The sequence below is a fragment of the Lepeophtheirus salmonis genome, chromosome 2 (genome assembly GCF_016086655.4).
Source record: "Lepeophtheirus salmonis chromosome 2, UVic_Lsal_1.4, whole genome shotgun sequence".
Taxonomy (NCBI): Eukaryota; Metazoa; Arthropoda; class Copepoda; order Siphonostomatoida; family Caligidae; genus Lepeophtheirus; species Lepeophtheirus salmonis.
The window spans coordinates 5,603,776-5,619,000 of record NC_052132.2 but is presented as its reverse complement, the minus strand read 5'-3'; the positions used below and the strand labels follow the sequence as shown (position 1 = coordinate 5,619,000).

Here is a 15,225-nt window from a genome sequence, read left to right as displayed (position 1 = left end):
AAATCAAAAAGAATAATCATTCCAAATTTTCAAATATTGTAGACAATGTATTAAATCAAAAGTTGAGTCCATTTTAAGTGATATCAATTTTATTTTACAACTAGTGAAGCTGAAGGGGAAACATAGCCACCGATACTAATTGGGAGCAACATTTTGGCAGGGGCGTCCGCAGGAGGTGAACTAGAGAGGCTGTAGTACAAAATCCGCTCCATATTGCTATACATGACCCCACACATTTGGAATCCTTTTTGAGAAGGCTGAATATCGTGCTGCTGCAGATATAACATTTTTCGTAATTCTTCAGCTTCCAGTGGTTGATAGATGCATAAATTGTTCGCAATAAGGACTTGAGCATTATATAAAGCAAAATCAAATGCCATAATACCATCCCAAGAAGTTCCTACTATTTGATATTCCAAACAATATTATCACTTTTTTTAAATTAGATTCAAGTTTTTCTTGTCCGTTGACATTCAATGATATGGCGGGCCCCTTTAAAGTCCGAACATAAAGACAATAAAAAAAGGCATGAATGGTGGATTTTAAAGTTCTCCGACAGTCTTTGTATTGAGTGTCGTAAAAAATAATATTTGCTGGTCTTAAAAGTTGTGCTCTGAACCCCTTGTCCTCGTTAATGTGGAGGAGTGGAAAATCACCGATTTTCAAAGAATCTACATTCGTGGGGGTCGCGGGGTCATGGGGGTCTGAATGAGTTACGCATCAGAGGTGGAGGACTATCCTGGGGAGCTACGGCTAGGTGGTGGGGACAAGGTACATAATCCCCCGTATTTGGAGGCAGTTAAATAAAATAAATTTATTTAAATTAATTATATCAATGATATGTTGGATGTAGTAAAGATGGAAGTTACTTTCCCAGGAATTAAAAATATATAATATATATAATTGAAAAAAAGAAAATAATGGTCTATAATTTTAATTGACGGTTTCTTTTAACACTTGCATTCGATAATGTATTGGGTCCATAAACAGCTCAAATTTGGCCGTCTGCTCTACCTTTTCTCCTAAGTAGTATTAATACTGAGGATATTTTCGAATTTTCTCTCTTTTAAAATTCATTTTGGACCACTGTAACACACAACCCGCCTCACCCAATACAAAACTGTAAATTAACTAATTTTTTAAGTGTATACTTAGCATTTAAACATACTTTAAACTTTTTTTAATGCAATGCATTAATCGTGAGATATAGCTCAGTACAGCCATCATTTTTATTTAACCTTATATGAACAAATAAAAGTGTTTAGAGGAAGAAAAATGCTGGGCATAGCCCAAGAACACCATCCCCAAACTTGTGGGTGGAAACATAATGTTCAGGTGCGTTTTTTGCCAAGGGGAAAGGACGACCTCATCGAATCGAAGGGAGGATAGATGGGTCCATGGATCCGGAAATTTTGGACAACTACCCCTCCTGCTCTCGGTACAGAGCACCGAAAATGGAGACTGGATAGGTCTTCTAGTGCGATAATGATCCAAAAACTACGGCCATGATAACAAATAATAAGCACGTCAAGGTCATGGATTGGACTAGCCAGCCTCCTGACCACAATCCCATAGAATATCTTCATCATTGGCGAAACTTGCAATAAATACTTATTTCTTCAAATGTATGTTTGTTTATATAATAAATATTGAGAATAATCATGGGGTGTATTTTGTTGGAGGGACACTAATAAATACGCCAATGGAGAGGCCACCTGATTATTGAAAACACTCAAAAAGAATCGGAATTTCTTTTCAAAGAAAATAAAATAATAATAAATATTAAAAAAAAAAAAGATAGTATAATTAAAATAATGAAATGATCCATTAGAAGTATAGAGTTGTAAGAATGATTGTAAGGAGGACACGTATGCTTAAACTCGATGGACCTCCTCTATCAAATACCGCCAATACCGGCCGTAACCTAATTATAGATTCTCAATTATTCCTACAAATACTACTACAGAAAATAAAGTTAATAAGAACCAAAACTAGCTACCTGATTCCATAAATAATAGAAGTCTGGGTAATCCCTATACGCCGGGGTACCTGCTAACCCTAAGAAGTGTATGGGGAAAAACGTTAAATTTACACCAATAAATATTAAAATAAACTGCGCTTTTTCTTATCGTTAAGTTAGATTCATTCTTAAACCCGTCAAAAGGGGTATCAGTGAGTGAACCCCGCCATTAGGGCGAAAACTGCTCCTATTCTAAGGACATAGTGAAAGTGGGCGACTACATAATAGGTATCATGTAGGGTCATGTCTAAAGGCGGAGTTAGCTAATACAATACCTGTTAATCCCCCACTGTGAAGAGAAATAGAAACCCTACTACCCAATAAATTGAAGGGGTATAAATAATTTTACTCCCATATAAAGTTCCTAATCAACTAAATACTTTAATCCCTGTAGGAATGGCAATTACTATAGTCGCTGCCGTAAAATATGCTCGGGTGTCTGAGTCTAACCCAACTGTAAACATGTGATGAGCTCAAACAATAAATCCTAATACCCCAATTGCTACTATTGCATAAATTATTCCAAGTGAACCAAAAGCCTCATCTTTACAAGTTTCTTGAGTAATGATCTGAGAGATTAACCCAAATCCTGGAAGAATTAGGATATAAACTTCAGGGTGTCCGAAAAATCAAAACAAATGCTGGTATAAAATAGGATCCCCCCCTCCTCTAGGGTCAAAAAAAGTTGTATTTAAATTTCGATCAGTGAGAAGTATAGTAATTGCTCCCGCTAACACGGGTAAAGACAAGAGTAAAAGCACAGCAGTAATTAGAACAGATCAGGGGAATATAGGTATTTGCCCCACTAAAAGTCCTAAACACCGTAAATTTGTAATAGTTCTAATAAAGTTTACAGCCCCTAATAAAGAAGACACTCCAGCTAAATGAAGGGAAAAAATCGCAAAATCTACTGAAGCTCCAGAATGAAAAACCCCCGAAGACAGGGGGGGGTATACTGTTCATCCAGTTCCTGCACCCCTTTCTACTAATGCTCTTATAAGTAATAAACTCAAAGAGGGTATTAAAAACCAGAATCTTATATTGTTTAAGCGAGGGAAAGCTATGTCAGGTGCCCCCAGTATTAAAGGAACTAATCAATTCCCAAATCCTCCAATTAATACAGGTATTACTATGAAAAAGATTATAATGAAAGCATGGGCGGTTACAATAACATTATAAACCTGGGAATCCCCTAAATATGCCCCCGGCTGGGATAACTCAAGACGGATGATGATTCTTATTGCTAAACCCACTAATCCAGATCAAAATCCACTTAGTAGATATAAAGTTCCAATATCTTTATGGTTACAAGATCATAATCACTTTTTTATAGTTGACAATTAAATTCTTATTATTATTAAAATTATCCCCCCTTCCCCAAGTAGAATTCTTGGTAAAAGAGATTTTCAACATAATCTTATTAATCAGTCATATCGATGCCGAGGATAAGTAACCCGCCTTCACACTCAAAAGAACCCTCCTAACCTCCTAATTACATAGAACAAAAATCCTCTTCTTTTAAATAAAAATAATCTAAATAGACTTCTTAATAATAAAATCGAAGCATACTCTGCTATAAAAATTAAAGCAAACCCTCTACCTCCATACTCTGTATTAAATCCGGACACTAGCTCTCTTTCCCCCTCAGAAAAATCAAAGGGAGTTCGATTGGTCTCCGCTAGACCTGTCAGGAACCACAAGTATACTAATAAAGGTCTTAATATATAGATATAAAAATACTCCCTAAATAATATACTCCCCACCAAAGTTAAGCTTCCTCTTAATCTTATTAAAGAAAATACTAGGATAGTAAAAACTACTTCATAGGAGATTACTTGAGCAACCCCTCGCACTCCTCCAATATGTGAGTATACACAATTTGATCTTCATCCCTAAGAAATAAGGGTAAACTCTTACTCTTATCCCCGCTAACAATCCAAGTCAAGAGATTCTTCAAGGTCCAAACCTTATCTCTAAAGGGTAAACATTTCAAATTAGTAGCGCCACCCTTAGGCCCACTACGGGAGAAATTCAGTAGACTCTATAATTTACAAATCTAAACCTGCCCACTTCTTTTACAAATAATTTAATAGCATCAGAAAAGGGCTGACGAATCCCCAGAAAAGACACTTTATTAGGCCCTTTACGTGCTTGAGAGTAACCAATAATTTTTCGTTCTAGTAGAGTAATAAACGCAACATTTACTAGTACAGGAACCCTGATTACTAAAAACCTACAACACTTTAATAACAATGCACTTTATGCTTATTCTTCTCTCACTAACTTTAATCACCTAGCAAAGTCATCAACCCTTACTATCTCTAGTAAAATAGGCATAAACCTATGATGTGCCCCACAAATTTCTGAACATTGCCCAAAGTATAACCCCGGTCGAAACCTATATATTGATAAAGTATTAATTCGCCCTGGCACAGCGTCTATTTTTACCCCTAAACTGGGAACCGCCCAAGCATGTAATACATCCTTTGAAGACACTATTTCAAATGAAGACTATCTCTTATTCAGTTATGAGGACCATAAATCATGGTCAGTGATGCATAAATTACGTCTTGCCAGTATGTAAAAATAAAAGCAACCATTAATATATGTGGTAATCCTGATAATTTGAAGAATATTTGTGTGAAGAGCAGATTAGCACTCATAACTAGGGGCGTCCACAAAGGGTGGGCTGAAGAGGCTGTAGCCCCCTTCCCCTAAGCTAAGGAATTTTTGTTTTCTTCTAGAAAATTTAATATAAGAAATTTGAATTCAAGTTTCAAATTTTTTTTCAAAAAATTTTATTATACAATTTAATTTTGCATTTTTTCCACAAAAACTTTATCTTTTTTGAAAAACTGTGGATTTTTGAAATTGTTTTTGCAAAAAATGTAACTTTCTGTGAGCAAATGAGAATTTTTAAAATTTGTTTCCATAAAATTTAACATTTGAAATGTAATTTTAGAAAAAAATTTCCTATAAATTTAACATTTCAAATTTAGTTTATAAAATTTCCATTTTTTTTATAAAATCCAAGTCTTTCCTGCCCCCTCCAAAAACAATAAATATATATATAATCCTGCGGACGCCCCCGATGACGTTTAATTAGATAAGCTGCAAGCATCCGCGAGCCAAAGGAAATAAACACTTATGGTACTCCGAATACATTTAGCGAGGACATCTTAGGTTGGAATTTCTCTGATTTCGATCTTCAATTATACTCATAGACTATGACTCCGAGCCCAACAAGGACTTGCACTTATAACTCCCTGGGAGCAAACCCTCATTTTGATTCTTCATCTTTCATGAGCGCATACCCTAGTTTTTACTTTATAATTAGATGTCTCTTGTCTTCAATAATGGAATAATAATGATAAAAGCTTATGAAAATAAAAAAACCTATTCAGATTGCCAACTAGAAAGACTTTTTAGGACATATTTTAGGCACCTATGTAAGAAAAAAAGATTATGGAGAAAGAAACAAGGGATTTATAAAATAAACCATCATTTTAAAATTCCATTCAGTATAATTGACTAATTAGATGGTCTATGGATTTAGTAAATACAGTATTTCATTGAAATAGTTATTATCTCATTAACTATCTATAATGACAAATCATTAACTCATTAATACGTATTTGATTCATTTAATATTGATAGGGATAATTAAACCGGAGAAAGGATGTTTCTCCAGATTTTTCATAGTTATATTTTGATTTTATTCAATAGTTATACAGACTAGGGTGGCTCTTCCGGAATATCTCGGAGTTTCAAGGTGAGAGCTAAAAAATTGGAATCCTTTTCGAGGCTGCCTACCCTCAGTTCTAAGAGTCTGACAATTTTGTGTTTGATGTTTATTTTTATGCTTTAAAATTTTTTCCAAGCAACAATCAAAATGGCAAAGGGTGTGGGGATATCATCCGTACACAAGACGATCTCCAACAAGAAGATCTTCACAGTGGACGTTGTTTGGAACAGGGGAAAATATCGCTTCCTGACTGAATCAAACATCCGGATCAGGTCATGGTCCTTGTTATCGTGGCGTCCAACGGCTGCAAGATGCATCCCTACTTCTTCAAGGACAACGATAAATTCAATACGGACGTTTACTACAAGGTTTTCAGGTAAGATATGTTGCCATGTTAAAGAGCCTGTTTCCCAGGGACAACTATGTGTTTACTCAAGACGGCGCCCTCACCTCACGTCCAAGAAAGTGCAGCATTTCTGGTGGGAGAACATGGCTGCCTTCTGGTCGGCAGACTTCTGGTCTTAGGCCTCAACAGACTATGCTGTTTGGTGCGTCTTGGAGGATAAAACGAACAAGACTTATCATCCGAATGTCGATGCCCTGAAGGCTGTTCACAGAGGAGTGGCCCAACTTATCCTCAGACTTATATAAATTCATATATTCTTATTTTATTATGCATTTTAAAAACAATTTACAGCATTGACAGGCAAGTATTCTTCTTTCAGAGGGAGATTGTAATCAACATAACAGTTTATTATCACATAGAAAACAAAAAAGAAGAAAGGGTACACGCAACAACCGTTTTTCTTTTTTTTAAATGTAGTTTTTTTATTAGAAACATTTCAAATTTATCAATATGTATGGATGCCATTTTTGTAATGAAAAAACATCTTTTTTGTTCATTATTTAATTGGTCGTCGTGGGGTGTAAGATTTTCCTTCTGAAGGAAGTATTATCGCCTTTACTTGGTGTCAACTGTATTAAAAATGTATAATAAAATAAAAATTTAGGAACTTAATTATAAAAACAATAATTTCCTGCACTAATGCAATTTTAAATGTAGAAGGCTTTATTCTCTTTCTCTTTTTTCCACCAAAATCCTATAAAAGGAATCTGATATTAATAAGGATCTTTACGTAGGTGTACCATATGGCTTGCTCTTGCATATATTCCTCGCGTTCTTTCATTAATTACAATCTACATTTACCATTAAGAAAGGGAAAGGTGTAAACTGCTTTACAAATGCATACTCAATATATCCCAATATTTCATTCGTGTAGCCCACGGGATGACTTCTACATATCATTTTGTCCAACACTCAAAAAATGTTTAGAACCATTTTTTTATATTAATAAAATAAAGTTAATTAACCCTTAGAAACAACCATTACTGATGAGAAAGATTTAATTAAAATTAATAACCTGGATGCAAACTCTTATTTCCTATTAAATGACATTTCCAAAGAACTTTGTTCATGAATGAAGAAAACACATAATATCTGTACAAATATAATGATATAAAAAAACACATCACGTTTATTATACATACATAATTATGCTCCCCATTGTCAACACAAAATCAAGCTAGAATATTTCTTTCAAAATTGAATTTGAAGAATCTTTTGCATTTTGCAGGAGATCAGCTACAGTCAGCTGTGACAAATGAGAAGGGAAAATGGAAATTACATTGTTGTTATTCAGGGAAAATTAATTTTTTTGGAAATATATTTGAAAAATTTAATTTTATGGGAATGTCGTTGAAAAATTTAATTTTGTAGAAAATAAAATTAAAAAATTAAATAAAATTTCAAATATTAAATTTTTTGGGAAAAAAATTACAACATGCCATTTTTATAGTAAATGCAAAAATTTGTTAGTTGGGAAGTGCTATTATTTTGCCGATGTTGATTCCGATTTCTTTTACAGAAAGAACATCGGATCCTCCGATTCTGATTTATCGTCCCATCATTAATTTAAACTTTTTTATATGGTCAATTTTTTTAAATGAATTTATTAAAAAAAATTTAATTTTATATATGTTACCTGTCAACACAAAACCACCTGGTCTTCCCTACGTTATATTATATAAATATTTTTTTATTTATAAAGAAGTACCTTTATATGGATATTTAGTTAAAGAACGCAGAGTAATTACACGTTATACTGTCATTATAACCTGACTAACAACTATCATAGTATACTCGTACACAAGAAACTTCATGACCTAATGAAGATTATTGGTACTTCTAAGGTGAACGAATATTTTTGTAACAATAGATGAAATCTTTGAGGAAAATCCTTGATCGTACTTCAAATAAGCCATTAAAACCTAAGAGAAAAAAATAAATAATATTTATACAGTCATTTTTTCACACTTGTAATCAGAATTTGCTTATCACTCTCTCTTATTGAATTGAAATGCAAATAGATACACTCATTATCAAAACAAGGTAGATTTTCTTGAAGAGATATGTGGAGTTACTCAAACTCTATGAGAGTTATGATTTATTGAATGAGATCCATGGGTTAAGATCCAGAATATTTAATATTTTGTAGGGAAGTGGGCTAGTTGCGCACTGGACAAGTTGGCGTTGTTCATTTTCTTGCAAAGTTTCATAAACTGTGATCCGGCATTGAATAGCCAGTGTTGAATATTGACAGGAAAATGAGCCTCATTCATATTTTTGACTCACTATTGAAGGCCTGAACGGAAAACAACTTTGAATTGTATTCAAGTAGCCGTTCATTTCTTCGCTCATTTTTTATTTACCTACAAGAAAGTATTCACCTTAATAAGCCATTTGGACCCGTTTACCAGGGAAAAGAAAACCATGAAAGTCACAAAATACTTTTTGACATCTAAAATGAAGCTAACACGTATACGACGACGTGTGTTCGAAAAGTTAGATAACTTTGTATTTTTACGCAAAAATATTTATTTATGCATTAATATTTATGTTGTCCCGTTCAAAGTAATCCGCTCAGATACAAAAATCTGTTGCTTTTTCTTATCCTACAAGTGCTTCTCATAATCACTTTTGTTATAGCCTTGAGCTGTTCCAGTCTTTATCTTCTCAATTGCTGCAAATCTCTTTCCTTTCATAAGTCTCTTCAGTTTTTGGGAACGAAAAAGTCACATGGGCCCAAATTCGGTGAATATGGTGGCTGAAGGATGATTGTGGGTTTGTCGACTATTCCTTTGGTCAAAATTAAGCAGTTTCGGAACAAACTTCACTGACACTCGTCTTATGACCAAAACCTTCGAAAAATTGTATGGCACGAGCCAACCTATATGGCAGTATCCTTAGCAACTTCTCTGAAAGTGATTTGATAGTTTTCAAAAACAGTTTTATTCGCTGCTTCAACGTTCTTCATATAAATGTCAAAAATCCGTAGTTATTGTCAAAAATTTAATTTTTTGAAAAAAAAAAAAAAAACATGTCAAAAATCTACAGACAAAACTTCAAACATTAAATTTTCTAGTTAAAAACCAAAAAATCATAAATTGGGGGAAGTTATTTTTGTCATAACTTAAAAAAGTAATAAATATTTAAATACCTGCTATAAATAAGAATCAGAATCGTAAATGAAACATTATTTTTCCAATCCCAATTTGGATTCCAGTAAAAACACCGGATTCTACAATTCCAATTAAGATTAATCGTTCCATTATTAATTTATACGGGAGGATGGAAAAATATAGTTTTGTTTAACACTGTTATTTTTTTTAAATATATTTATTTAAAAAATATATAAAGGGTTTTTCATTAACAGCGCTCACATTTTTTTTTAAATAAAACGAAAACAGTTTGAGATATCGACGATTTCTTTATTTGCGGTTAAAATACATTCAAATTAATTTATGAATGAAACTCGATGTCATTTGAATGACCACCACGTGCACGTTTTACGAAGTCCAATCGTTGAACCCAATTTTCGACTACTTTTCCGCATAAATTGGCTGAAACTGCAGCAATTTCGCGTTGAATATTTGTTCTGAGCTCTTCTAATGTCGACGGATTATTGATGTAGACCAGGGCTTTCACGTGACCCCAAAGAAAATAGTCTAGAGACGTTAAATCGCAAGAGTGAGGAGGCCAATTGACTGGTCCATTTCTGGAGATAAGACGCTCACCAAACTTACTCTTCAATAAATCGATTGTAACATTTGCTGTGTGTAAAGTGGCACCACCGTTTTGTTGAAACCACATATCGTCCAAGTCCATATCTTCCAATTCAGGGCAAAAAAAAATTGGTTAGTATGGCGCGGTAACGATTTCCATTCACAGTAACGTGGCGATTGTCATCGTCGACGAAAGAGTACGGCCCAATGACACACCAAATAGTAATTTTTTGGGGATGTAATGGCGCCTCATGAATCACGTGTGGGTTTTTTCCGGCCAAATAGCGCATATTTTGCTTGTTAACAAAGCCATTGAGCCAAAATGTGCCTCACCGCTGAAGATGATTTTACGTTGAAAATCAGGACAATTTTCGAATTTTCCTTCAGCCCATTTTACGAATTCCCGACGTTTGAAGTGGTCAAGCGGCTTCAGTTCTTGTGTCAACTTGATCTTATACGGGTGTAGGCCAAGATCTTTTCGCAAAATTCGCCACAACGATGTCACAGAGTTGCTTAACGATTGAGAACGGCGCGTAAGAGACAAACTAGGGTCATCTTGAATTGATGCGCTTGCAACAGCAATATTTTTTACACTTTGTGCATTTCTTTGTCTCACTGGCATAGAAACATTATGTAGCGTGTATGTGGACTCAATTTTTTTCACAAAACGTTGAATTGTTGATTTTGCAGGTCGATTACGTTGATCATAAATTGGCGTTAAATCTCCTAAAGTTTGGATCAAAGACTCACTACTTTTGTAATAAATTTTAATAATTTGCAAGCGTTGCTCGAGTGTATACTACTCCATGATGAAATTACAATTATTTTTGAGCACAGCTGTCAAAGTAACAGTATCAAATATGAAGTCGTTTTCGAAACCTATCAACATAAAATGTGAGCGTTCCTATTGAAAACCCCTTTATATATCTAAATTGTATATATGTGGCCCATCAACACAAAAGCACCCGGTCTTCAATACATTATATTATATAAATATTTTTTTACATAAAACTACCTTTTATAAATAAAGTGAAAAGTACACAATTATCATAGTATACTCATACACAAAAACCTTTTAAAGTAAATATTATAGTTAGACTGAGTATTAATATTCGTCACCTAATGACGATTATAAATAATTCTAATGGTATTTGACGAATATTTTTGTTGCAATACAGTCAGTGTTCTACCGCTAGTTGAATAAAAAAGAAGAAAAAACAATTTGAAGAAAATAACAGCGCTTTTTGAAACTGTCCCCTTTTTATGTATTGAGGGTTAAAATTAGCAATAGGATGTTTCCAAACAAAGTTTGATGCGGATTCCAATGCGATTCTAGTAAAAATGGATGGAGCCTTGGTTTTTGTATTTTTTTTGCAAAAAAATACAAAAATTGAATTAAGAAAAAAAAAACTTCGATTAAATTAAATTTCAAATATACAAATTTTTGAAAAAAAATTTCAAATATAAAATTTGACATATAATTTTTTTTTATAAATCATAACTATTCACGTATAACTAAATTTTTTTGGAAATTTTTTTTCTAAATAAACAGCTATTGACAAAAATTATTTTTTTTTAGAAAAAAAATCGAAAACTACAGCCATTCACAAAAAAAAGAAAAAATTTAAATTTAATTTGATAAATTACATTTCTAATATAAAATTTAAAACAAAAAATAATCGAATATCAGTATTTTTACTAAAATTTATTTAAAAATACAAAGATTTTACGAGTAAATTAATTTTGTGTGAAAAAAGTTATTTCATGAAAATTTTTTATAAAAATGCAAAAATCTTTAATTTAGTTTTTTTTTTCTATAATAGAAAGGTAATAAATAGATAATTAAAAACCAGCAATAAATAAGAATGGACATTGCAAATAAAATATTATTTTCACGATTCTGATTCCCATTCTAGAAAAAAATCCGTAATTTTCGATTCTGATTCCAATTAATTATCCCATCACTAATTAAAATATATAAATTTTCTCCTCATTGATTGAGTTTTTAATTATGATACAATTGAAACAAAGAAAAAAATAATTTGAACCCTGAAAACAAGTTGTTATTAGTGATGGAAAGATTTTAAAAAACTGATGCTATAGCAATTCTATTAAAAACGAGCGATTCCAATTCTTTAATATTTTAAATAATATTTAAAAAATACTATTTAGCTATCAGGGGGTTCACGAAATTATATTTTAGGGAAAGGGGCTTGGTTTTTGGAATTTTTGTTTAAAAAATTGATAGTTAAATTTTTTCCTAGTTTCCCAACTATCCACAATAAATTAAATTTTAAAATTTTTTTTAAAAATTCAAAAATCCCAAGTTGTTTCAAAAAATTGATTTTTTTGGAAATAAATTTCAAAAGGTTATGGGAATGTTTAAATAAAAATAAATTCAAAAAATTCAAAAATCAATAGCTGTTCACAAAAAATTAAATTTTTTGGAAAAATATTGTAAATATTATAATTTTTTTTTCAAGCTATTCTCAAAAAAGTTCAAAAATCCATACCTGTTGACAAGAAATTAAGTTTAAAAAAAAAAAAAGAAGATTAATCTCATATATTAAATTATGTAAGCAAAATTTCAAAAATTTATATCTATTCATAGAAAATTTAATTTTTGAAAAAAAATCAAAGTATTAAATTTGTATTTAAAATTTCAAATATCTATTGCTATTCACAGAAAATTAAGTTAAAAAAAAACATTCAAATATAATTTGAAATATCCATTTTTTTTCAAAAAATAATTAAAAACTCAACAGCTATTCAAAAAAAATTTTAATTTTTGCGAAAAATAATATAAAAAATAAAATTTCAAATATGAACTTTTGGGGAAAAAATTTCTAAAATCCAATTTTTTTTACAAAAATTAGACATTTTGAAAGAAAAAATTGAAGTATTGAATTTTTTGCTCTGCTAAATTATTAGCCCGAATTAACTTTAAAAAAAAAAAATAATCTCTCAATTAAAAATCGTTTGACCTATTTTTGCGTAAAATTTTCTCATTAGAAAAAAAAATCAAGTATTAAAAAAATTCCTTTGTGTGGTTCCTATACTAATTTACACAATTTCCCTCTTAAAGAATAGTTATTAGTATAAAGTAATCACAAGTGCGTGGAAAAAAGATAGTTATTCTGAGGATTTGTCGTCGAGGTAAATGTCTGAGTCCCTCTTGAACTCGGAGTAGAATTGAGGTTCGAAATTGGAATAGTTCTTACCTATATCATTATTGGATACAGAGTTAGGTATATAATTATTTACTTAATCACATAGCTGATTGCAAGGTAATTTAATAAAAGATTATAAAAATTTAGTTGCACTCCTCCCTGACATTCTTCAAATTTTCAGGATGACAACCTTCATTTTTTGTATCTCTTCTTGTATAGACTAGCAGATCATAATATTTTCAGTTATGATTATTATCATTCAACCACCTAATTCTAAGAAACAATTATTGGGAGTGGTTCATGTCACGCTTCCGTGATACTCAACAAAAATGAGTAAAATAAATGCCTCTTATAATATGTTCTCAGAATAATATGAATGTCTATGGATTACTTAACAACTGGAGAAGCTATTTTGTTTTTATGATCACGCAGCATCTCTATTAAAATTACTAGGCCATCAAAAAGTTTTGCAACATCACTTTAATTGTATTTTGACAGGTTTTGGTTAGTTGTATGCAAAACTTGCGTTTTTAAAATTGTTTTCCAAAAAATTTAATTTTTTGGAAAAAAATAACAGCTGATTATTTATCTTTTGAATGCCTTTTTGACCAAGTCTCTAGGATAAATATGAATTAACGAAAATGGAGCAAAAAAGGCCAGAAGTGGCTCGTTGAGTCCGCGTCGGAAACAGCAATTTTGTTATTGTAAAGGCTTTTAATGTCTGTAGAATCAACATTTGGAGGGTCAAGATTATGGTTAACAGTAGTGAAGACATCCGTGATTTTCATAAATGCGGAAAGCCGATCAAATAAAAGCCTAAAACGGCAAAAGAAGCTTTTTTGAAAAATCTGTAGTCTACCAAATTAAACAAATTAGATAGCTGGTAAAAATACTATATATTTATTTTAGGGGTGTTTATATAAATATGATATTATTGTTTACCAAGATGGTAAATCCGTTGATAGCTCTAAAATATTTGTTTTTCTCTTCATTTTAAACATGAAGATTTTGAAAAAGAAATTAAATGAAAAAATGGAGAACTAAAAAGACGTACCTTAAGAAAAAGTGCAATAACATCTTTAGAATTACAGAGCGAATAAATACATGCAGGAAAGTTTTAAATTTACTTGTTTTTTTTTAAGCATAAGTATAAGTACGTTATCGAACAAGATGCAATTATTAGAATAAACAGCTTCAATCAAACCCTTTCCAATCTATCACAATTATTTTCCTATGAAAAAAATATTATTTATTACCGAGCAATACATGATTTGATTTTCAAATAAAAATAATTATTATACATAGAACCGTACAAGAAATAAGTTTATTTGTTACTTTGAAGGCAAATAACTCGACATCGAGTGATCAATGTAATCATTTGATATTCCAATTAAAGATTCATATCGTTAATTTCTAAATATAATGTAATACATAAATATCCAAAAAGTAAAAGTTGAACTTGCTGTCCCAATAAATTATCAGAATCAATTTGAAATTAAATCAATATCAACCCAACTTCATTATGTACCGTGTCTTCAGTTTAAGTTGTGGCGATAATAACGATTTTTTTGCATTAAAATAGGCAAAATATGGACAAATTCATGCTTACAATGTTGAATAATCCATACTTAGGTTCTGTATCCATAATATAAGTTTAAAATTCTTGAGGTTAAAGGTACATATTCAAGCAGATATCGTCTATATATATATATGTACAGGGGAGGATGAAGCATCCTTGATAATAAACTCTTCAAAAATGAACCACAAACATATAATCATCTCAGAAATCAAATGAAAAACATTATTTCCAACACTTTTAGTATATTAAAAAAAGGGGATCAAATCCAAAACGTAAGAGGTGAGACAAAAATTACTTAAAGTGAAGTCCCTAATCTATAGATGAAAACAGGTTGATCAAGAGAAGCTCAAGAGAAATATGATAAAATACGAAGGAACTGGCAATTTCATGACTATGTTATAGGAATTCCTTTTAAAAAGGTCTTCCTTTAATGTGGTTTAATAAGAGGTCCTTCTTCCATACTCACCAATAAAATCAATTTGCATTTAAAAGTTAGATCTGAAAGGAATAAAAGGAAATCTTGTATACAAAATTAGCTTTTTCTTCAACAGAATTGAATCATACTTGATCATTACTTTTGGAGGACTCT

The 15,225-nt window shown here is 31.5% G+C and overlaps 1 pseudogene across 1 annotated transcript in view; it reads right to left on the bottom strand.

The window, feature by feature from the left end:
* Nucleotides 1–2,725: 2,725 nt before the first annotated feature.
* LOC139907643 (NADH-ubiquinone oxidoreductase chain 1-like) overlaps nucleotides 2,726–15,225 on the bottom strand; it is a 44,062-nt pseudogene continuing 31,562 nt past the window's right edge. The window contains exon 3 of the transcript XR_011784369.1: nucleotides 2,726–4,277. The product of XR_011784369.1 is annotated as an NADH-ubiquinone oxidoreductase chain 1-like (transcript). The remainder of the gene's footprint in view (nucleotides 4,278–15,225) is intronic.